The sequence below is a fragment of the Sphaeramia orbicularis genome, chromosome 11 (assembly GCF_902148855.1).
Source record: "Sphaeramia orbicularis chromosome 11, fSphaOr1.1, whole genome shotgun sequence".
NCBI lineage: Eukaryota > Metazoa > Chordata > Actinopteri > Kurtiformes > Apogonidae > Sphaeramia > Sphaeramia orbicularis.
In genome coordinates this window covers 20,822,332-20,845,946 of record NC_043967.1, presented here as the reverse complement: position 1 = coordinate 20,845,946, position 23,615 = coordinate 20,822,332, and the positions used below count along the sequence as shown (strand labels likewise).

Here is a 23,615-nt window from a genome sequence, read left to right as displayed (position 1 = left end):
ATTGACCCAAGTGAGTGGATGATCTACTGGTACTGTGGAGATTTAAGTAGAGTTAACATCAAATACTTGATCCAACACAGCTACAACAGCTTTGTGCTAGAGTACCCCCTTATTTAGAAAACTAGGTTAGCCTCAGTTTAAGCTAGTTTACAAATCATGTAGAGCACAAGGTTCAGAATCACACAACTGAAGACAAACACGTTTCAGTTATGAAATATAGAACTAAATGACAGATGCTAACATTAAGAGCTTTACTAAGAAGTAATGTTAGCCAAAACGATATGTAATTTAAGGTATGATTTTATGCAAGAACACAGCATAAATTAACGTTACCTGACACAAATCTAGGTTTCGTTGCCTGGATTCCAGTTTTTTCTACGAATTGCAGCGATCCATCTGCTTCTTCTGTCTTCGGCTTTAGGTCGCCGCTAAAACGATAGCTCCGAGTGCTTTTTAAACCTATTTGTGCGATCAATGGCACAACAGCTCTTCCCTATTTTTTAGATTGTTCTAAAGTCTTCGCAGTATTCAAGCCAAAGCCGCTACTCATCTCCCTCTTTCTGCCACTCAGTGGGTGTAACTGCGGTGACTTCCACTAGCGGTGACGTCTCGTGCATACCCTCTATAGAACTTTTGGGTTTTGTTTTATGCTGTGAAATGTCTGGTGTTAATTAGCATTACAGCTCATTACTGCCACCTATTGTTGTGGAGTGCGAATGGACAGCACTTGGCTCCTTAAAACATAAAGCAATTTTCTTTTTTTTTTTACATTTTCTTTCTTTCTTTCTTTCTTTCTTTTCTTTCTTTATTTTTTTATTTTATTTTATTCCCTTTTTTCTTTTACCTTTGTTGCTCTATGAGTACTTTGCCATTTTTATTACTATCATCAAGTATGTCATGGAGGACCAGGGGTGGGAGGGTGAGGGGATGGGAAGAATGGGACATGCTTAATGCCTCTGAAACTGAATATTCAAATGTTCAAATTAACTTAAATCTGCACCAAAAAATTCTAAATAAATATGTAAAAAAAAAAACAAAAAAAAAACATAAAGCACAGGTTTGCCCAGACACAGGCCTAAGACCCACTGAAAATGGGTTTGCAATCCACTTTTGGGTCGCAACCCACCAGCTGAGAATCACTGTCTTAAAGGCCTGACATAATAATTAAAGTGAAGATAAAAGTCTTCCTGTCCTGTTTTAGTCAATGGGACCTGAGCCACAGTACAAGTTCAGAGTAAACATACAATACATTTCTCTATAAGGTGTTTTTTGTCGTTTTAGGTAGATTTCATCAAGCTGGTTTGTGATCAAGCGCCAGTTTTTTCTGGATTGTTTATTAGTTACTTGGTGATAAAAACAGGTGACTGACAGCTGTAATAACCAGTCAGTCATCAGAATCCATTACGCATGTAGGTGGAAATAAATCAGTCACCTGCTGATTGCGGATGTCTATCTATCTATCTATCTATCTATCTATCTATCTATCTATCTATCTATCTATCTATCTATCTATCTATCTATCTATCTATCTATCTATCTATCTATCTATCTATCTATCTATCTATCTATCTATCTATCTATTTCAATTTATTACAAAATTATTCCAAACACTTATTAAAATCAACAATTGATCAACAAAGTACATTTTGTAATAGGACACCCCAGAGGCAGTCCTCAGCTAATGACTGGGGGATGTTATGTCCCCATATCTCTACTGCATAGACTCTTGGTTACATTTCATCTTCTGTGATGTTGATAATTTGCATCATCATCACACTGAAGTTCTCTGTGTATGTAAGGACACACTCAGTTGTGACGTTTCAGTCCACCTGATGTGTGAGTCAAAATCCCATCCTATTTTCTCATTGCTAAATGATTCACCAGCTAGTGACTAAATTTCTGCCCGAGTGAGTTTATCAAATCAAATTGTTTTGCCTGCTCTGTCTGGAAAACAGCCGTTTGGAGTCATGCCACTGAACCAAACCAGTTGTGGATGTAAAAAACCCAAACTGCGGTGTGGGTTTCTCACTGCAAGCATTTGACACATTTCGAACATAAAAAGATTGATTAGTAAAATCTACTGGTGAAGCCCTTCACTAAATGGACATTCCTTGCAGTGAAACCATGAACAAGCCTCAGACTCTTCAGTGTCTCCACTTCCAACATGAGGTTTGAATCAGCTGTCATATGGCAGGGATGCACAATTCAAGACACATTCTCTCTCTATAACGATCTGGCGGACATGTCTGCATCCTCGTCTTCCTCCTCCGGCTCCTTGTTATCCCTCCCCTTTCCTTCCAGCCTGCTACACAGACTGGAAGAGAATGAATGAATCCTGTATTACAGAACTAAATGAGAAATGACTGTACAATCTATGGAACATAAAGGCAGCACTGTTTGACTCAAGTGTATCTTTTAAATCTTCAGAACAACTCAGATTTTTTTTTTTGCTTCGCGCTAGAGATTAACTGCAGAGAGAGTTTAGCTGATTGCAGGAGTTTGGAGGTATTACCGAGCTTGTTGCTTAACTTGAGGAGTGGGTCGGGTGTTCCCGACAGGGTAAACAAACATTGGAGTAGTGAGGAGTTTGCTGCGAACTGAAGCAGAGTAATTCATGGAGGAATGATCTGTGTCTGGGAGCAAACAGACGGCCCCTGCATGTTTCTGTTGACACTGGTTCAAATCCTCGGTCAGATCAAAGACGCCACATGGTTGCTACAAACCCAGTTCTCTCAGACTAAGCTTATTTTCTCTTTTCTGCTTCTTCTTCTTCTACCTTTAGATCTTGTAGTCAGCTTTTCTTGCCTTATTCCCCCCGTTACCACCTAGTGCACTTTTTCCTGTCACCGCATCCATCCTGGAATCTCCATGTCCTCCTGTGATCTCTCTTTCTCTTAAAATTTCCTTCTCGTTAAATGGATCCATCACGTTCCCTCCTTCCTAACCCTTGCCGATGTTTCCCATATCCCTATCACACTTTCACCACATGTCAGGAAGACGCCGGTTTGTGTGGTTTTTGCCCAGCTTTGGTAGAACTCCAGCTCAAGGCTCCATTGGGCTGATTGTCGGTTCGGCTTGTAGATCAGACCGGGGCCCACTGTTAGGAAATGACCACTTCTCTGGTTCAAATTAGCAATGAGGCAACACAACAGGGTTTTTTTTTGCTGGCGGCCGGCAGAGGAAAGAGCAGGAAAGCAGGGAGAGAGTGACTAGCCATCTGTAGACCACATGAAAGTGAGTGGTAATTGATTCAAAGCCCTCCATAATTAAGTATTATGTTGGTTGGCCAAAGAACATCCTCCCAGAAGTGGTTGTACTTCTGTTGCGTTCACTGTCCAAACAATCACAGACTTGCATGGACAATATCAGGTAGAGGATGTTTAATTTCCATCCTCTGATTCTGCTATTTATCATCTACAGAATATCCAGGTTTTTAATTCAGGACATGTAAATCTTTGACCTATCTTAATAAGACAGATTGTTTCTCCAGTGCTTCGCGCAGCAACATCTTTGTTCTCAGAGCCAACAGTAACTTCTTAATCTCTACAATCTTCCACAAGTTTAGTATCTGTGGAATATCATACTTGATCTGCACAAGTACACTCTCGATGGCTGTTGAATGATTTACTTTCTGTATTTGCTTGTATCCGTACTTACTTGCACGTGTTTAAATTTAGAGATGAAATCCAGCAAAATGCATGATGAAGAGGCAAACAGTGAAGCTATCCCAGTTGCTCTTATGTACAGCATCTCAAATGTTCTCCATGAAACATTATTCCATGCCTTCTAAATAGATAGACAGATTAATTAGCCTTCCAGTACTGTGAGCATGAAACAACAAAAAAATAGTTATTTTCCACCGCCTACTTTAACCCATAAAGACCCAGTGGTACTTTTGTGGCAGTTCCCAAATGAATTTTTCTCTCTATTTAACCTTTCTTAACGGGGTCATATTGACGGCCAGAATACAAAACCTCCTATCTGAAAAAATCACTTTTTTTCAGGAAACAAAAAAAAACCATTTAGTTTGATTATAGTATGGTCTTTGTTAAAGATATCCAAGTATATTCTACTGTTCTCAGACTCTCTTTCTATATTATGTGTTAACAATACATACTAGGTATTTATGCCTCCCAAAGTGCAGATAAGTGTTTTGTCAAGCGTCAAAATCAAAAAATTTGCAGATACGAGGTTTTGTTTTTTGGCCATCGATATTTTGCTAAACCCACTTTTATTAGTCTTTGATTCATTTATTTGTGTATTTGGACCTTAACAGTTCAAAAAGTTAGAATTTGAACCCTCCAGGTGCTGCAAAGCTATCTTTATATTCATTTTGGTCAAAATCAAGTAGATTTTTACAACCTGTTTTAATTCCTGCTTAATTTGTTACGTCTATAACTACTTATGTCATGACATTTGCACATATAAGGTCAAGACTTCTGATGAATATTTCTCAGAGTACGACATAATTGTTTGTCAGCAGCAGTGGTTGTAGTCCATACTGAAAATATGTCCAAACTTTGAGCCGATTACCTAAAATGTTCAGTTGTTGGTTGAACGGGACAGAGCAGCACAGCCAACAACCTGGAGGGGGTGGGGCATGAAGTGGCTCATTTGCATTTAAAGGGCCAGCGCTCAAAACGACCTTTCTGGTGTCATTACTCAGAAATAGGGTTGAAGATGGACCTGTGGAGTTGAATTAATGAAGAATTCAGACCCAAGCATAGCATTTACAGTTTATGTAGACCACCAGGAAATGTTTTAAAATGCATAATTCCATTTAAAAAAAGAAAAATATCACTCCTTTAATTGATTTATCACCATTTATTGCATTATTATCATCTGTATTTTGCATTTTTCAGTGTAAATCACGTATTTTCCTGTTTGTGATTCACTGATCATGTAGATGTTCATTAAAGCTCAGAGTAAATTCAAAGGTTATTATATCCAAAACAGAGAAAACTGAGGAAAATGTGACTTTTTCAGCAAAATATATCATTAAACAAGTGTCTCCATCCACTATCATTTATCAAACTTCATGGGTTTTACTCTTGAATCAATGTTGTAGAAGATGACAGTGTTTCCACGTTCACTACAGAGCCTCTGAACGTCCAAATGGATCATATCTGATGACCACGAAAAGATGACAAACTGCATTTTACATCAATTATTTACATGTATTGATAGGATTAGTGGATCAACAGGTATTAAACAGTTTAGATCAGTAGATGATTTAGTTGCCAATGGCTACTCTGTTTGGGTCTTTATGGGTTAAGTATTTGGGAATACTGCCAGACTGCATTGTATCTCCTATCTAACTCCAGGAAGCATTACATACATTGTGGGGATAAACAGAAACAAGAGAAGTTGGAGTTAAGGCCACATCCACAGGACACAGTAAAACAACGTTCACACAGCGTTGACCTCAAACGAGCTGGAATGAACACAAAGTTGCTTTTTCATTTCATCGTTTCACTACTTTACTGCTGATTACAGGAAATGATTAGGACAAAAGCCTTGAAGGACTGGTTGTGTTGTACACTGCCTAATGCCCCTGAGCATTGCATTATGAAACACATGTTGCTCAATGGGCTCAGAGTCTGTACAGAAAGGATTAAGTCTCTTAAGCCAAGGCCATTTAAACTTAAAGTCTGAGGGAACCTGCACCCTGCACTGAAAAATCATGGGGGGCAATAACAGGTCGAGCAGAATCTAATGTCGAGTCCGATTGCTTTTCATTGTTTCCTGATTTCACGTGGAAGTGGAGCCATTGTAAGTGTATATCACTAACCTCCAAGATCGTATGAAGCACTGGAGGCTTCACTTGTGCTCTTCAGATACATAATACTGCATGACATAACGAAATTTCCAAAAGAAACATCCCACTAGCCCCAGGCAATCCATTGTGGGGGATAAGTCATCTTAAATCCATCCCTTTGAGGAACTATCTGAGCCAAACTAAATTTCAGGTGTTTTTCTGGGCAGAAACTGACAACCCATGCCAGTTTGTTTAAGGCTGCAAGAAAAAGGACTTACAGATGTCTGCGGCCATGTGGTGGGCACCTGGAGTCACCTGTTAGTGAAAGATGGCAGCATGATTTTTATGTGAAAGGACATGAGGTTATTCATGGTCAAATATATTTTCATTTCCTATCATGTTCAGCAACTTTTATGTTATATTATTAAAATAAATACAGATATTCCAAAGTTAAAACATTCTACTGACTTGGGAGCACAGCTGTCTTTTTGTTCACTATGCTTACATGCCTTCCATTTTGCTGTTAACTTCTTAACCCATAAAGACCCCGGGCTACTTTTGTGGTAGTTCCCAGATTAAGTTTTCTCTGTATTTAACCTTTCTTAAGTGATTTATCACATTTATCATAATATTATCCTCTCCATTTGGCATTTTTTCAGTAAAAATCTGGTATTTTCTTATATTTATTTTACTGATCATCTACTTTAATCATCATGCTGAGATTACATTTGAGGGTTATCTTTCCAAAAACAGAGAAAACTTACGAAAAGTGACTTTTTCAGTAAAATATATCATTAACTGAACATAAACCAAGTCTGACCATCCCCTGTCATTGATCCAACTCCATGGGTTTTAGTGGTGAATCAGTGTTGTAGAAGATGATGGAACCTCTGAACATCCAAATGGGTTATATCTGATGACAATGAAAAGATGACAGACTGCATTGCATGTATTAATAGAATTAGTGGCTCTAAGATGATTAAACACTTTAGATCAGTTGATGCTTTTGGTTACTGGTGTTTATTTGGGTTTTTATGGCTTAAGATGTTTTACATTAGCTACTATATATTAGCAAATAGCAACCATTCAGTTTTTTATGCAACATGTGAAAAACAGTGCATGTAACACACTTAAAGAACATCATCACTCAGGCTTTCAATGTCATTGTTTCATCATTTGTTTCACATTACAGTACTTTCAGCAAAACTGTCTGATGAACCCACAGTATGTTCTACCAGCACAGCCCCAGACAACAGATTAAAAAAAAGGTTAGCGTCTATCTGACAAAAAGATGAGCTGAAGATGTGGATTTACAATCACCAGAAGGACATAAACACACAAAAGGAATGACATTGGGGGTTTTTTGTGTCTCCTGCATGTGTAAATATGCAGCTGTTCCATGTAACATCTTTATAAAATTGTCTGGTTGACAGGCTGTTTAGTTTTACCTTAAGGGCCAGTAGAACTGTCCATGCTGCTATGACATATCTGTCTACATTTCTGCATGTGACCCTCATCAATGTTTAAAATACCACCTGATGACACTCAAATGTACAAACTTTAATTTTGCATTTACATTGTGACACTGCTGTGGCTAATGTTAGATTAGGTTTGGGCACAAATTCAGAAAAATATCATGATTAAGGATAAAATAAATCATTATTGTGGTTACAGTAATATTGACAGAGCTATGCCTATTGGTTAGGGTTAGGAAAGGATCATGGTAAGGAACACTTGTGTCCGTCCGTAGGTTTGTTAGTCCATCTACCAGCCTGACCTTTCAACAATGTTTATGTCCTATAGGGCTGTCAATGAATATTGTCATTTCAATTATGTATTACAGTTAGAGATGCACCGATACCACTTTTTTCCAGACCGAGTATGAGTATGAGTACTTACATTTGAGTACTTGCCGATACCGAGAACCGATATGAGTACTTAATAATCCCATTCCAGTTCTTAGTTCCTTTTGTAAATGTGCTTTATTGTCGTTATCATTAGTCTGACTGGAAAAAAGTGCTGCCACTGACAATTAATGTGTTGGAATGAGCATTTCTTAATTAATCCACCAGGGGGTGCTGCTCTTAATTAACCATACTGGACAAATACCATGAAGAAGAGCAGTTTTTTGAGAAGAAGAAGAAAGTCAGTAAACGCTAACATGGAGACGACAGAGGTAACACTAATGTGATACTAATATTGCAGCGTTTTCACTGGTAAGGTTTAAAAGCTTAGCTTCAGCAGGTAGAGAAAAGACAAATGAGCGATAAGTTTCGTTTTCACTTCTGTTGGTGGCGGTCCGCACCACTCTGTACACCCGCTGGTATTCTCATTCTGTTTACACATCTGCCAGCACCTGGTAAACGGATGGAGTGTACGCAGAGGACGGACAGAACACTGCGTCCGTATCTGTCTGTGTCTGTAACGTTACTTGTAGTCAGCGTTACTTTTATCACCGTCATTTATTTTGAAAAATCTCCACACTCTTCACACTCCCCACACATTATTCCACCGCCGCGTACCTGCTGCACTGAACTGTGAATGTCACATGGCCGTAAGTGGTATCGGTGCATTTGTATCGGATTACTTTTACGAATACAAGTATGAGTATGAGTAAACACACTGAGTATCGGAGCCGATGCCGATACTCGTATCGGTATCGGTGCATCCCTAATTACAGTTGTAAATAAGTTGGAAATGTAAGTTAGTCAGATGGTCCAATTGCCTGATTGGTGAGTCCCAGTCTTGTCCCGCCTCCCTGTACACTAAACAGGTACAGAGGATGGCTTCATCAGTTCTTAATAATGACTCCCATCCTTTACGAGGTGAATTTCAGCTCCTTTCCTCTGGACGGAGGTTTTTAGTCCCAAGGTGCAGGACACAGCGTTATAAAAACAGCTTTGTTCCTGTCGCCGTCACTGAGCTCAATAAGAAATAATGACATTGCACTTTATTTACTTATTTAGTTATTTATTCTATTTCTTTGCTCTATTTATTATTATTGTGACTTCTAATTTTTAAATTTTATGTTCTTATCCTGGTTTTTATCCCAGACTATTTTTATCTTCTTGAGGTTTTTATTGTGTTTCATTGCATTTTGTTTTTATTTATTTGATCTTACTTATTTATTTTATCCTTTTACTTATCCATGCTGCTATACTGATGAATGGTGGAAGACTGAGCACTTTTTGTCTTGACACTTGATCAAGTACCTGCCTAACAGGTTCAATGTGTGTTGCAATCATTCTGTCTGCAAAACAAATCTACCCCTGGGTATAAATAAAGTAACATTGAACCTTGAAAAAAAAAAGCAGACATCAGATTATGAAAATTAATTAATTATCCAGTACTGCCATAGCTGTTGGTCTCATGAGATCTGACATGGATCTGGGAGTTGCACAGCGTTGCGTGGTTTAGAATGAACTGTAGGTCAAGCTATTGAGGCAAAAACAGCCTTGCGTTACGGATGGTAGAGAGTTAATAGCCCAACTCGGACATAGAGAAAGTGGTTTACAACAACATTTCAGAGCAACCAACCAAGCCCTGTTTGGAAGTACTTCAAATTTTGGTTAGAGGAAAAAATTATGGAACCGCAAAATGAAGTTGTATGCAAGCTATGCTCAGACAGACTAGACTCCACACTGTTGATCCTTAGATAATATTGGAGTTTAACCCGTAAAGACCCAGTGCTACTTTTGTTACTCTGATTTTAACCTTTCTTTAGTCATTTATCAATATTTATTCTTATATTATGCTTTGCATTTTATATTCTTAAATGAAAACCAGGTATTTTCCTATATTTAATTTATTGACCATGTAGATGTTCATAAAAGCTCAAATTATAGTTGAGGGTTTTTGTATCAAAAACAGAGGAAACGGAAGACCCAGTGCTACTTTTGAGGCAGTTCCCAAATGAATTTTTCTCTCTATTTAACTTTTCTTAATTGATTTATCACCATTTATTGCAATATTATCATCTGTATTTTGCATTTTTCAGTGTAAATCATGTATTGTCCTGTATTTGATTCACTAATCATGTAGATGTTCATTAAAGCTCAGAGTAAATTTGAAGGTTATTTTATCATAAACAGAGAAAACTGAAGAAAATGTGACTTTTTCAGCAAAATATCTCATTAACTGAACATAAAACAAGCGTGTCCATCCACTGTTATTTATCAAACTCCATGGATTTTACTGGTGAATCAATGTTGTAGAAGATGACGGTGTTTCCACAGTAACTACCAAGCCTTTGAACATCCAAACAGGTCATATCTGATGACCATGAACAGATGACAAACTGCATTTTACACCAATTATTTACATGTATTGACTGAATTAATGGATCAACAGTGATTTAACTTTTTATATCAGTAAATAATTTTGGTCACTAGTGGATGTGTGGGTCTGTATGGGTTATGTTTATTCTTCATATTATGTAGACTTTGCCACAACACTGGTACATGTTCCGACATTGACCTCATGCAGGTAATGCACTGATTTATCCACCCACAGATGTAAAAAAACATGGGAAAATCACACCAATGCTCGATTGGAGCATCTGTTCTATATTTATATTGTTATGTATAGGTATATTGGTCAAGGCAGACGGCCATCCTCCAGGAGTCAGGGTCTGCTCGAGGTTTCTGTCTGTTAAAAGGAAGTTTTTCCTCACCACTGTCACCAGTCAAAAGTGTTTGCTCCTGGATTTTGATGGATTTCTGTAAATTGGCTTAAAGTCTGGTTTCGACCGATTCGATATGTAAAGTGTCATGAGATAATTTTTCTAATGATGTGGTACTATATAAATAAAATTTGATTTGATTTGATATATGCCTTTTAAACAAAACAGATGTATAGTGGTATTTATGACTGCTATCATATCAGTTTGCTATCTTATAGACCCGGGGTGTCAAACTCATTTTAGTTCAGGGGCTACATTCAGCTAAATTTGATCTGAAGTGGGCCGAACCAGTAAAATAATAATGTAATAATATATAAATAATGTCAACTCCAAACTTTTTTCTGTGTTTTAGAGCGACAAAAGTTAATTTGAAATTATGAAAATGTTTACATCTACAAACTATCCTTTCAAAAGATGTGAATAACATGAACAAACTGAAAAAATAAGTGTAATTTTAACAATATTCTGCCTCACTTTATCATTTACACATGTACATTATAACTTACAGATCACAATGGATCTACAAATACACAAAAACATTTAGTAACAGGCAGAATATTGTTAAAATTGTACTTACTTCTCTTAAGCCATTTCAAGTTGTTCATATTTGTTCAGGTTATTCACTTTTTTTTTTTTTTTTTGCAAAATTATACTTTGTTTTAGTGTAAATACATGAAAATATTTACATTTACAAAGAGAAACATATGGAGTTGCCATTATTTATATGTTACTATGATAGTATTTTATTGATCTGACCCACTTGAGATTGAATTAGTCTGAGTGTGCAACCTGTACTAAAATGATTGTTAATATCTTCAGTGTAATTTTTGCATTTCACAAATTCATCCCAAGGGCCAGTCTGGACTCTTTGGCGGGCTGGATTTGGCCCCCGGGCTGCAAGTTTGACACCTGTGTTATAGACTAAAGTCACAAAAATAAATATTCAAGTAATCAAATGTACTTTTTTGCCAATTTTGACATTGCTAGTGTCTTTATGGTAGCATCACAGACCAATTTTATCACTAAAATGTAATAAGAAGAAGTTTTGAGGTGCAACCAGGATGGCTCTTAATAAACAAGCTGCTCAAATGACCTATGAACCCATTTTCATCAGGAGTACTGACTCTACTTTAACTACATCCTGAAGGATTTTAGAATAGATTTTCTATACAAGGAGGTATGGTGGTTGACAGTTTACCTATAAGCAATTTGTGGAAAAAACTTCAGAACCTGTTTATTAGATATGAAGTTACTTTATGCAACTGAAGACTGGAAAAAAACCATCTGCCTGTGAGCATACAGTACAATGCCTGTGTCATAGAATAAGCATCCATTTCCTACAGCAGAAAATCTGTCTGTGTGAAATAAAATGCTTTTTATTATTCTGCTCCAGGGGGACCATAACACCATAATAACCCCCGTCTTTCCCTCTCTATTTTTTTTTTTTTTTTTTTTTTTTTACGAACACCTACGTACACATCTAAATCAAGCTCAGACTGAACAATAACAAAGTCTGGAGCTGTTCAGATGGTCTCAGAAGAGCCATTTCTAACCTCTTACTCAATATTGACCCATCAGAGGGAGCTATATCGTCCCGCATCTGTAGTGAAACAATAAAAATAAACAGTTGGCTTGGAAAGTATGTCTGTGATAAGATGAAAAGGGGGGATAATGTGAGTTTTATACTGAGGAGTTGACCCCTGTTAAGAATTGGCCCGACGCTGTACGTTTGGAAGCCCCAAACAAAATTCTTGCCAGACGGTGAGCTGAGGGGAATGAATGAAAGGTAGCGCAGTCGAAAGTCAAAGCCAAATACACCTACACATGTGTTCATTTGTACAACAGCCTGAACAGACACTTACTTTGGCACGATCTAATGCATCCTCTACTTCGTACTAATCATCCCATTCAACGTGCAGCTTTAGTCATGTCCTGTCTGTGAAAACATATACTTATGTACCGGAACAAACATCAAATAATCTTTATTTGGCTTTCCTCAGATCTATGGAATCCCCTTCTTTTTTTTTTTTTTTTCCAAAACTGTAAGTGGTAAGTGGGAAGGTCGGGAGACACGGGGGGAAACTCTCACTTCCTTGAGTCAAACCAAGGAAAACTTGGCCTATGTGGAAGAGTGCAAAATGTCACATCCCATTAACAAGGAACAGCGCTGTTGTTGGATGAGCTCTGAGGCTCTTGTTCCTGTTTGTTCCTGTTGAATTCTCTTTGAAAACACGAGCCGCCGACCCCAAAACTCTGACACACCATTGGAAAAATATAGATTTTACTCCAGGAAGCTTTGCTCAATATGTGTTTTGTCCGCGGCTTAGTTGCTGTGCCTTGTTCAGGCCTCACTGACTAAAAGCAATGTCTGGCATTAGAAAACAAGGTTGCTTTACCACAGGGGTTTTAGTTTGAGCCCAGTAAAAAAGTAGGGGCTCGATTCAAGAGGACTCGGCCTGTGGCGTGTGCGAGTAAAAAAAAAAAAAAAAATACTGATGGAAAGAGTGAAGGGATAGAGACAGATGGAAGAGAGTCAAGAGGAAAGGGAAATGTTAAAGGGGAAAAAGTGGCAATGTAATGATGAAAGCCACCCCACCTCCTCTTGCTTGTCGACTAAGTGTGCCTGTGATAAGTTTCCTCTGATAGCTGCAGAGGCCATGTTGTCAAAGCCCTCCAAGCTTGGAGACCCTGCAAAGACTGAGCCACTGCTGACAGAGTCAATGGGAGGCGGGGGGAAAATAACAAGAGACGTCTGCCAAGCCTCCCCACTGTTTGCTCTCCCTGTCTCTCTGTCTCTGTCCCACTGTTGCTGCCAGCCCAGTGGAAAAACTCCCTTTGGTCCAGACACAGTTTTGAGAGAATTAAAGAGTAAGGAGGAGACAAAGAGACAGATAAAAAACAGATAAAGAGACAGACAAATGAATCAGAGACTAGCAAAAAAGAAAAATAAATACACAGAATTAGAATAATAACAAATCCTGTTTTTCTCCTCAGTCTCTCCTTGGGTCTGTTTCTTTTATTTTTTAGAGTTAAGAGCCAAAACAATGTCCTTCAATACAAGGGCGTGATTAATAATGTGCTGCTTCATCCACTCTGGAGGGCCATACTTTTGTGCAGATTCACCAGCTGCCATATACCTGACTGACTTTCACATATATCAGCTCTGCAACTTTCCAGGTCGGCTACTGGTGATGCGCTAACAAGCACAGGGAGGATAAACACACGGAACACAAAAGCCGAAGATGGCAGCGATACTGACAAGTCATTTTTTGCAAATCCAAGTCGACTCTCAAATTGCTTACAGGTTGTAATGGACACTCTATCACCTGTTGTATGTGTTCCAGTCTGCTTATAACACTGCACTGCTGTGAAACATACGGCACACCCTATCACCGTCATCTGTCAGCCTACAGTATCAGAGTTAGTTGTTTGGAATATGATCACATAAACAGGGTATTGTAGTACAATTTCTCAGGAAAATCCCTCAATAACTGAATTTTGCATGTACGATGTCAGTAAAGTTACAAATGGTGCCCCGCCCCTCGCTCATATTGTAGCTTATTTTTACATCAATCCAGCTGATGTCATCGTGTCTATGCGTGTATTGATGTCAGCATATCAATTGCCTCTATATATGTGCCAAGTTTGAAGTAAATTGAAATGAAATTTATGTATGCCCTACATTAAAAAGTTTCTGTATCTCCATTTGTGGAGTAAAACTGTGGAACAAATTGTGTGTGGAGATAAAACAAATATCAAACATAATTCAGTTTAAAAAAAGATATAAAGAATTGATTCTTGAGAGGTACAGTATTTAATAATGACAATGAGGCCTGTTTGTTTTGTTTGTGTATGATAGTGTACTGTTAAATCTGCTGTAATTATTGAAGAAAATGTTTGATTTGTTGAGTCTGTTTGTATGACCATACTGACACGAATATAATGTTGTGGATAATTCAGTTACTGTACTATGGATTGTTGTGGTACAATGCTAAAATTAGGGCAATAGTACAGGTTAATTGCTGTATAAAGTTAATAAAAATGGTGTAAAAGGACTGAGGGGTAGGATTTAAATAAGTTTATACTTCTTCCTACTCCTTTTCGACCATGCAAAATTCAGACTTGTATGTGCTTGAAGATAGATTCTGTCCATTTAAATGTTATTTTGTTTATGTCTTAATTTGCTTTGTTTTGTTTTATTTTCTTTGCATGTTCGAAATAAAATAAAAAAATAAAAAAAAATAAAATGTTTTTATAGGCATTTGAAATTTTGCCCATTATAAGTAAATGGGAGAAGAAAAAGATTTTAAAAATTCTTTAAAAATTTGAACTTTGACCTACTGTTCCCAACATGTAATCAGATCTATTCTGGGTCACTGGCAATCTATAAACCCAATTTGATATGAATTCAACCAATAGTTTTGCCGCTAAAGTGTTAACAAACAAACTAAGAAACAAATCGAAACAAAAACAAATCGAAACAAAAAAATACACCTTGCCTCCTTTTTGGGGAAGACCAAATAGTGAGGTTAAGAAAGGGTTTCCTTTTCTGCTGCTGTGACATGAGGTGATGACTGGACTTATCAGGCTCATAACAACAAATGTGGAAAAATCAAAATGTCATAATCAACATCAATCCAGTTTAATAAATTATAGATAGATGCAAAACACTATTGCTCCCAAATTATCTGCAGTATAAGTTGTGATTCAAAACCATGAAATATTTGTTTTCTGTGTGATAAAAATATTCCTCTCCTCAAAGTAAAAGCTGTGATGAAAGATGATTGGCTGGTAACTGGCTGTCTTGAGTCCTTTTCTTTAAAGGTTCACTGTCTAAGAAATGTCCATGTTTGTGTGTTTATGGGAAGTATCTGGTGTTTAAAACTGTTGCATCAGTTTAGGATAAAAAAAAAAGAGGCATTGAAGAACCCAGGAGTAAAAGTAACTTTGTTGAGAGGATAACCTAAGTCCTCTGCATACAGGCTAGTGTTCAGGTTGTTATCATAATAAATAAATAAATAAATACTAAACAAAGTCAAGGTAAAGCTATATTTTAAGTCTCATTAACTTAGTTACAAAGCTAATGCTAAGCTAATGTTGGCTATCTGACATGAAAGCATTTTACTTCCATACTATCCAATGACTGACCTATCTGATTTATTCAGGCATACTTTTGTTTAGACTTTGTCCAAGGTTACAATAAAACAAATAAATATATTAAAATTTATTGAAATAAATAAAGTATTAATACTTTTAAGTCACTGCCTGTGTCTCCAAGTTGTAAATTTAAGGCTACATCGTAATGGAAGATAGACAAGAGACAAATGTTCATGGATACAAAGCAAAAATATTTTTCTGTCTTTGCTTTTTCTTTCTCCTTCTATTTAACTACACAACAAATCCAGCCTATTAATCTTGAATGTTATGGTCCAGGTTCTGATTAAGACCAGGGACTTGTATTCTCTTTCCACTGCCCTTCACTGTAATTCTTCATCCAGTGTATCAGTTACCAGTTAGCATGTGTTATAATACAAGTAGAAGCGTGCATGTACAGCATGTGTGTATTTGCCTGTACTTACAGCCATGATCTTCTAGCACTTTAAAGAAATGCATCTCTCTCATTCCTTTTAAAGCACTATTAAACTGAAAGGGTTTGCATACATGTGCAGACATGTGTGTGCACGTGTTTGACAAGGAGTTTGTGTGTGTAGAACATTTAGAACATCTAATAACTCAGCATTAGCTTTACAAAATTCTGTAGATTTCACAGTTTTTCAACCTGAACACACAGTTAATTTGTGGCGTGTCTATTAGGTGCATTTGAAATTGTCTCTTGTCTGTTGTTCAAAGAAATTAAATTTGTATTGATGCTTTCACCGTTAATCCTCTTCTGCACTGAGACGCATGGAGTTTAATGGAAGCAGAGGTATTTACAAACTAATCAAGAGCCTCTTTAGACTCTGAAGAGATTTAATTTTAATTGACTGAATGAGAAACTAATGAGCAATATTATCTTATTTGTTGTGTATCCAGTTGATATTTGGTACACCGATTTAAGACCGAGCTTTCACCTTTCATGTATTAATTGTGAGAACCTTAGTCAAGATTTTTTTCTTCAGTATTTTTATTCCTCCTTAGGCATGAAAAAAACAATGCGATCCAGTTTTTTTTTCTGTGGAGTTACAAAAATATCTATGCATTTAATTTTTGAAGTAAAGAAACATGTGTTTAAAACCCAATATCAGAGAGGGATATGAAAACAATGAAATAAAAACATGTTTAATGCTGCTAATCTGATGTCTTCTCACATTTTAACATATTCTAATGCTATTAATTCCTCACTTCATCGAGATAATGTGCAAAAAAAAACCTTCTTGTCTAACAAATAACAATTGATTTACACTCAAACATGTTAGTGCAGATCAGGTTCATCAAGAACAGCAAAGTTACAGTAATGGTATGAATGTCAGGATATGAGATGATGCGTAAGTGTCCACTGTGTTGGCTGATATGGAACTAAAACAACTAAACCCATTAATATACAAGAGAACAGCTGGAGAATAACTGTCCACTGGAGTGACTTATGCATGAAAGGGTTAATGTTTATTTCAGTATAGTAAGTATACTGGGAAAACTCTTGTGAATATATCTAACTTACATTAAGACATATGTTATTGTTCTTTAGATGGCTATTATGGTTGATCTGGGAAAACATAGAAAAACATCTTTTGATCTTCAGTCACATGTACCATAGATTGTTTTAAGCTTGTTTGGGATAGGATGCTATAAGCTGTACATTGTGTGAGTTTTTTTTTTTTTTTTTGGCTTGTTGTCTTCGATCTTCTGGAGTGGTCTATTTAGATTTGTGGTATCCCTTTGCCTTTTGTTCACCTTTATATTTTATTCCTGCTCATGTTTGAAATTACATTTATCATTATGTTTCGGGCTTCTTAATGAGATATCATAAGTTGTTGGTAAGATTTGTCAGTGACATGGTTTCCTTCTAATAAAAACTACTGCACAGATACTTATCATCTCACTGTGGCATTTGGAAGATGGGTAAATGCCCCAAATTCCCAAGTTCATTAACCTGTTAGCAGTGGAGCTATCAGGGCCCTGGGTACTCCTAAACCTACAGGAGGTGGTGATGGAGGTGGCTCCTAAAGGTCCAGGTCTTCTGGTTGCCTCCTCCAAACACCTCCATCAACAGGCCTTCCAGGCAGCTTAGTGACAACATTACTGGGGTAACAAGGGCTGTTTAGGACCAGATCTCCACTCGTATGCAAACCATGATCCATCAAATGACCTACTCCTACTCAATCAGAAACAGCATGATCATGACTAGGTTCTACAGGTGTACTCTCAAGTGTTTTATAGCTGATATAGTTAACGCTTCTGATGTTGCAGTGCATGAAATCTGTGCTGTTTCAGTCTGACACCAACATGTCCAATGGAGGACATGGTGGATGGTGCCAAAGCCACCCATGCTGAGGCTTATAACACTTCCTCCAGCACCATATTTGTGGAATAGCCAACTCCGGCAATGATTCCTGGTCTAGCACCTCCTGTGACCTCTGATGAACTCACTAACACCAAAGCTATAACCTCTGGGCTGAGCCATCTGAACAGGCTCCACGAAACCCAGAGACACTAGTTTTGACTCCACTCCCAGACCTGAATGATGAGGATGTAAGCCACAAGTCCACCAGAACCAGACTGTGCTATTGTTCCCACTCCTTCACTTCCTGTGATGCCTCCTATCTCCAGTCTTAGTGTGAGTCCTGGATGGGGAGGATATGGGTGAGGAGCTCAGCCAAGAACCAGTCTCTTTGCTCTCAACTCCTTCCAGTGGTGAGGAACCCACCAAAGAACCCTGCCCTGCTGTCACTCCTGATCCACCAGCTCCACCATGAACAGGACAGACTGAACCAGTGGAGCCGCCCACACCAGGAGAGGGGGAACAGTGCTGCTGTGTCAGCTCCACCATGACCTCTGATTCCTCCTGATGAACCTCCAGTCACCACTTCGGTCCAACCCAGCAAAGAGCTGGAGTCTGTGTCTGTGGGTTGAATCCCAGCGGCTACTCTGAGCCCCCGTCCTGTCAACACCATAGAGGAGGAAGGACAGACCATCCACCAGGACACCAGCGCCTTCAGGGTGGAAAAGAAAAGCAAAGCAAGACTCCTCTTTCACATGCTTGCTTCACTTATTTATTTATTTATTTATTTATTACTCTTTTTATTCTTTTATATTGTTTTTTGCACTAACTTGTATTTTCTTAATGCATGCACACTTTTTCTTGGACTTTATTCTGTTGCTGCCTTGACCATTGAATTTCTCCATTGTGGGACCACTAAAGTCTAATCTAATCTAGTCTAATCTAATCTAATCTAATCTAATCTAATCTAATCTGACGTATACTACCTACATTCACTATTGCACTGCAGTTATTAGTTTAATTTTGCTAATAAAAAAAAAATAAATAAAAAAAAAAAAAACAAAGAGGAAGGGTCAATTTCATTCACTTTGACTACCACTCATATATACCGTAACTTATACAAAAAACTTTAAAATATATTTTTCTCATTAAAAACAATACTCCATGTATGCACTTTTGGCATTACAGAGTAAAACATTCATTAAAAGCTAGGTTCCATATGCTAAGGAACAAATGAATCCAACATAATGGGTAGATTTTTTAACTCCACTAAATTTATATGGAAAATATGGATTTTAGGAAAATGGTGAAATGGTTAAAATGATTGCCCTGCCTTGCATAAGTTCATGTAAATCTAGTCATGAGGAATTGGAGTCAATATGAAACTGTGAAAAAAAAAAAAAGGTCTTCTTTTTGGAGATCCTGAAATGAACACTGAAGGATTAGATTTCTATATTTTTGTTCTCCCTCTGTGGGTTCATTATGGACTAAAATCCAAAACATCCTGTCTTTAAGATGCTATTTTTTCATTTTGACTTGATGCTCAAGTAGTAAGCTGGAGGAAATTGAATGTGGAGCCGATAATTACTTTATATGAAAATTATTGGAGTAAAGTTGTCTGATGAAGGGTATATATAGTATACTTCAGGTGACCAAAAAAGACCAAAAAAAAGGGATACTTTGATTAAATGAGGCCATAATATACAGAAAGGATAGTGTGTGTGTTCTGAAGGTGTTTGTTTCCCAGGGAAGTAGAGGAATCACTGGGCGTTTTACTGTTTCTTGAGAATGAGTGGCATTCTCCTTCATTTCCTGCTTGCACTGCAAAGAGGCACATGTGTTTGCCCAGCTCTCATACACATTCAGACACACACCTGCAAAAGCATATAGAAGTATGCATTCAACTACTGTGAAATAAAGAATAGAGCAAGACCAAGACGGAAAGGTCCCACTGAGTTCAAGTAAAATATGATGAGATACCTGGAAGTCAGGGAGGACAGTCATTTTAAGTCATGACTGAGGAAAATGAAATCAGAGAAATAAAAGGAAGCTTATTTGATCTGAATTCAATGTAGAAACACCAAAGTGACCAAATACTGACCAATCTGCTGACTTTAAGGTCATGACACTTACTCACTTAACCACAAGATGCCTGGGCCACATGTGAGTGTCTGTGTGCAATAGTCAACTGGTTGACATTCTGCCCCCTTGTGGTCAAAAGGTGTAAACTAATCTGCAGGCCAGAGGGAGACACAGAGATGGTATCAGTGCATTACATGAGCAGATCCCACTGCCTCAATTTAAGTCACTGTTTTTCATCATCAAATTCATCTTAGTTCTCTTTTCAAGGAAGTAAAAGACAGAGATTTAAAAGTAAAAGACTAATGTGATCATCGAGAGTAAAGTAAGGCATGTGCTCCAGAAAGGAACCATTTATAGTTGATGTCTTACATCTGAGGACTCCGGGTACTTTCTCTTCCTGACTGTTGCTTTGTTGTGTTGCTCTCATGTGGATGAAAGCTCAATGAAAAGCTTACAGATCTATTTATGAAGGCAAGGCCTTGTTCTCGCAGCCCTGATGTAATCTTCCTAACATTATTTAAAGAAACACAAGAGCTGATGTTGAATTTGGAGTCTTAAAAGTCCTAACTTCAACACGTTCTGGCCTATAAAGTAGCGTCAGTGGGGCATGAGAGGTTTCAGTGCTATAAGAGCAGGAGGCTTGGCAACAGACAGCGTGAGTGTGTAAATCTGTTGGAAATGTGCGTCTGTAAGGAGTGCTAAACCCATGTACTGTAGGTGTTTGTACTGCACCGGGTATAAAGTATGCAATGTGTGGTGCTGTGCATTCAGCATGACTGTTGTTTGTATATAGTTGGTCACGCTTAGCACGTTGTATGGCCAGCTGGTGGATAGAGCGGTTAGAGGCTGTTAGTTGTGGTTAAATAATATACCACACGCACACAAACACACTTAAACTTCATGTAACCATCAGCCTCCCAGTAACTGCTCAGTTGCCACCTCTTAGAAATCAGAGAATCCCAGTCAATGGCATGGGGTCACTATAGTAACAACATAATGTTGCCATCACCCACATGCCAGACGTGGAAACACAGCCTGTACGGTGCCAAGAAAAAGGCCAGGGGTGCTGTCAGATATAAAGAGGAGCATAAATCTACTGATCTATAGATTCTTTAAAAGGCGGGGGGGGGGGGGGGGGGGTGTCAGACTGGAAACCAGTAAATCTATATGAGAGGCCTTAAACCTTATGAGCAAATACAACTTTGAACAGTGAAGCAGAGTTCACACTTTGGTGTGTATCCATTCACCCTCTTTCACTGAAGATTGTGTAACATACTTTGATATCCATGCAGATTCAGTCACCTACGATCACACATGTGTGTCTGCACACACACCAGCATACAGACACACACAAGTCTGTCGACTTTTCTTGCCGTAAGCCAGTGAAATAGAGAGATGCTGCCAAATGTTTTTGGATTTCAGAACTCCAGCCCACTGTCTTTTCCAGACACTGTCTCCTCTTTTTTCTACACCTTTCTCTCTCCCTTACTCTTGTTTTTCTTTTAAAACCCTGCTGTTATTGCACTGAAACACATGTGATTAAAAAATGTATCTCCTCAGCAAACCATGCATTTTGAAATTGTTTCATTTTTTGGTATTTTTACTAAGCCTTGTCAATGTGTTCCTTCTCTTCCTCTCTTTTTTCACTTTCACTCCTCTTTTTCAGGCTCTCTGCTTTGTTAGTGTGTCATTCAGGATACCTGAGGAGTCATGGCTGTTGCTCCTTATTCTGTTTGGGATGGAGGGATGTCGTTACAATGGAATGCAGAGGAGCATGCCAGAGGCGTCACATTGGATGGACAGAGTGGAGAAACGGAGGGACAAGGAGAGGATAGGGGAGAGGAAAAATGATAGGACTATGTGTCCATCTGCAGTATACTTATACAGTGGTTCATTCCAGTCACAGTATGAAATTTATTAAACTTTCAACGTAATAAAGTTAATCTATTAAACACACGGTCCCAGCTGTGTACATGTGATACGAACACATTTACTTACACATACAAACAGAGGATCTAGCCACATGGATAATCTGTTACTGAGCCAGACCCATTTTACATATCCCACTACCACACTGCCCCACCCCACTCTACTCTCCGAATACACACCACGCCCACCTCAACATCATCACCAAAAGTTTGAGATGTATGTGGGCATGAATACATCAACAATTTTGCACACCTGAAATTCACACACACAAAGTAGAATCCAAGATCTGACTCAGAAAAGTCTTAATATCCCTAACAGACAGACTTTTCCATCTTGTAAATCAACAGAAGACAAACAGCTAGGACTTAAATATGCTGATCAGTGTCCATACACTATGAGTCCCGCAGCTAAGTACAGAAAAAAAAACACTGCCAGTTCTTATTAACCTCTTAGCTGCTACTATTCTGTACAATAGCTTAAGACTGTCGAGAAATATGCAGGTCCCATGACTAAGATATTACACCGTCTGTTTTTTATTTATTTTATTTTTTTCCTGTTCTCTCATTGGGTTTCTTTTGGCCTCTGTCAGGTTCACTGCAGCCACATGTGATAAAAGTGAAAAGACAAGAGATGACAGGACACAGGGGATGCTAACAGAGCGAGACAGACATGAGGGCAGATACTGTGGGGCTTACCTTTCTCTCCTCAGAGTGATGAGGGGCAGGGGGTTGCACTGGCTGAGGGCAACAGTTGGTGTGAGCTTCAGGTGGGTCTCTCTTCTACCTCCCTCCTTTCCTTCAGCCACGCGTGTCTCCCATGGGATGCAATGGCATCAAATATTCAAGGAACATGCAGCCAAAAAAGAGGAGTGGTGTCCTCCTGGGCAAAAACCTTGGACCCTGAAAGGTTCCAGTGCTACTCACAATTGCAAAAAAAATAAAATAAAATAAAAAAACAACAAAAATTATGGTAGTGGAAAAAATTGGATATTTCAACTGCAGGTGGAGCAAATTGTCTGTTTAACTTTTATTTTTCTGTTTCCAGCAAAAACCGAAGAAGTCCATCCATGTGCTTTTTGGCAGAGTTCGTGAAAGTGAGGGAGCGGATGAGAGAGCAAATGACAGAAGAGGGAAAAATCCTCTCTGTGCCGTCTTCAAGCAGTCCAGACGCAGGTCTGAGGAGCACCTTCCCAATCTGAGCACTCTCGCTCTCCAGGGTGGAAAGTAGGAGGGAAGGAGCGAGGGAGCAGGACAGAGGGAGAGAGAGTGAGTAGCAGTAGAGTGAGACTCAGTCAGTCAGTCAGGCAGGCAGCGAGGCTGTGGATATGCAGCTAAAGGCTGAGGGTCCAAGCAGGCTGGGCTCCCACTCCCAGGACTTATAACCAGGGGCTGTGCACCTCGCTGCTCCAATCTCCCTGACTTACTTGGCGATCCCTCTCCCACTGGCTTATTTTGGGAAAGACAGACAGGATTGTTCATTGGGTTAACCCCCTTCATACAAAAAACAAGTGTCTGTGGCTGGCTGCAGTGAGGAAGGAGGGGAGTAAGTAAGCAGGATGGGGTGGGGTAGCAGCAGCACAGAGAGGGGTGGGGTGGGATGAAGAGGAGGGAAGGTGAAAAGAGACTGGAAGAGGGGAATTCGGAGGCGTCTCTTGCCCCTGCTCTGCCTCCTTCCACCCCTCTACCACCACTCTGCTCTCATTCCAAAAGTCACCTTCCAAGGAATCA

At 38.6% G+C, this 23,615-nt stretch overlaps 1 protein-coding gene across 2 annotated transcripts in view; it reads right to left on the bottom strand.

Moving 5' to 3' along the window:
• The window catches only part of col8a2 (collagen, type VIII, alpha 2), an 86,557-nt gene extending 63,198 nt beyond the window's left edge, over positions 1 to 23,359 (bottom strand). The window contains exon 1 of one of the 2 annotated variants that reach the window (XM_030147777.1): positions 22,584 to 23,359. The gene's annotated coding sequence lies outside the window, so the exon portion shown is untranslated. Of the gene's footprint in view, positions 1 to 3,657; positions 3,773 to 22,583 lie in introns of those variants that run through there. The other variant, XM_030147778.1, reaches the window with a different exon arrangement.
• Between the last annotated feature and the right edge of the window lie 256 nt (positions 23,360 to 23,615).